This window comes from Budorcas taxicolor, chromosome 10 (genome assembly GCF_023091745.1).
Source record: "Budorcas taxicolor isolate Tak-1 chromosome 10, Takin1.1, whole genome shotgun sequence".
NCBI classification, from domain to species: Eukaryota; Metazoa; Chordata; class Mammalia; order Artiodactyla; family Bovidae; genus Budorcas; species Budorcas taxicolor.
Genome location: NC_068919.1, coordinates 96,828,891 through 96,831,027, shown reverse-complemented (window position 1 = coordinate 96,831,027; position 2,137 = coordinate 96,828,891). Strand labels below are relative to the sequence as shown.

The 2,137-nt window shown below is 45.8% G+C and overlaps 1 non-coding gene across 1 annotated transcript; it reads left to right on the top strand.

Annotated features, from left to right (window-relative positions):
• The first annotated feature begins 1,065 nt into the window (after positions 1-1,065).
• Positions 1,066-1,137, top strand: TRNAR-ACG (transfer RNA arginine (anticodon ACG)). Its single transcript has one exon. It is a non-coding gene; the product is annotated as a tRNA-Arg (tRNA).
• Positions 1,138-2,137: the final 1,000 nt, after the last annotated feature.

Here is a 2,137-nt window from a genome sequence, read left to right as displayed (position 1 = left end):
CCAACTAGTCCATTCTAAAGGAGATCAGTCCTGGGTGTTCATTGGAAGGACTGATGTTAAAGCTGAAACTCCAGTACTTTGGCCACCTCATTTGAAGAGTTGACTCATTGGAAAAGACTGATGCTGGGAGGGATTGGGGGCAAGAGGAGAAGGGGATGACAGAGGATGAGATAGATGGCTGGATGGCATCAATGACTCGATGGACATGAGTCTGAGTGAACTCCGGGAGTTGGTGATGGACAGGGAGGACTGGCGTGCTGCGATTCATGGGGTCGCAAAGAGTTGGACACGAATGAGCAACTGAACTGAACTGAACTGAGAGACTTTTAAAGGCAATTCCAGTGCCAGAAATCCTGACTTAGGCTAAAGCAGTCACTGAAGACTCTTGGAGAGGAGGTACTTCGCTCGTTCTGGAAGGTGAGTGGTTCTTATCACTTTGCTGATTTCCAATGTTAATCTGGTAGCAATAGCAATGATTGATCTCTATGTGTTTACAGGAATTTATAGTTTACACATTGCTTTCACATACATGAACACACTTTAAGAACATTTTAAGAAGTGTTAGCCACTTCATATATAAAAGGCAACTAAAAAGTGAAGTGAGGTGAAGTCATTCAGTCATGTCCAACTCTTTGCGACCCCGTGGACTATAGCCTGCCAGTCTCCTCCATCCATGGGATTTTCCAGGCAAGAGTACTGGAGTGGGTTGCCATTTCCTTCTGCAGAGGATCTTCCCGACCCAGGGGTTGAACCCATGTCTCCTGCATTGTAGGAAAATTCTCTACTGTATGGGCCACCAGGGAAGTCAAGGCAACTAAGGCTTAGTGGAATTAAGTGATTTAGTAATCCCGCATTCAGTAACTAGGAGAGGCAGCACTAGCAGTAGGGCCTCTGACTTCCAAGCCGGTGACCTTTCCAGGACAGAATCACATGGGATAGGCCTGGGCACGAGTCACAGTCATAACTCTGATTCAGCAACGTTCGCACAGTGAAATGCACGCAGACTGAATCGGATGGAGTAAAACTCGCTCCAAGGAAAAACCACGCTAGTGTTTTCCGAACCAGTCCCTGGTGGCTCAGTGGGTAAAGCGTCTGCCTACGATGCAGGAGACCCGGGTTCAATCCCTGGGTCGGGAAGATCCCCTGGAGAAGGAAATGGCAACCCACTCCAGTACTCTTGCCTGGAAAATCCCATGGACTGAGAAGCCTGGCAGGCTACAGTCCATGGGGTCGCAAAGAGTCGGACACGACTGAGCGCCTTTCCCTTCCACAGTCCTAGGAATATAATAAATTCTCAGATAATATCAGTAATCATTGCTATTCTAATTCCATAGGTATAAGTAAAGCAAGTTCTAAATGCCTGGGGGATGAACTTAAAGAAGATGCCTCTAGCTAAAAATAAGGAGGATTAGGCAGATATAGGCTCTTAATTGGCAAGGATAGATATGCTTTCTACTTCTGCGGTAGATAGCTGGAGAGAAGCCATTTCTAATCCTTTAACATGAGTGATGTAGGTATTCTAGGTTTTAATACACAGGGGCAGTTTTCAGCTTCTCAGTCTTTTTCACTATTTATTGTTTCTAATAACTGTTTATTGTTCCTAATAGGCTCAAAGCATTCTACGTCTGGCTGCGAGGGCACAAGGCCACTATTCTTAAGTCATGATTGACAGTCCAGCTAAGGAAATAAGCCTTGAGCACATGCACTTTTAATCCAAGGCGGTAAGACAGTGCTGGGAGAGACTTTCAGACAACATGTGTTAACAGCGGGGGTGACACAGGATGATTAGCAACTGCTTTGTGTCTTTCCACTGGGATGTCCCTGGAAGCCACCTGTGGTGACAACTGCAGCTGGTCTCCTTGGCAGGCCCCTAGCAGAACCTGTAGCACTGCCCTGTCTCTTGAATTTTGCATGTTTTAAGAAATGCTATCTAGGCCATGATCAACTTTTGGCCTTCTTTCCTCCAGGCATTGCCCCAGGGCGCTTTGCACAGGGTCCCACACTGACTTTTAAACCCAGGGTCAGAAGACTGATGAAGGAAGAATATTTTGCAAAAAACCTGTATAGAGCAGATATCTTGTCAAAATCTGGATTGGGTATTTCTGGCAAAATAAAAATCTGTGAATAAATACGGGTA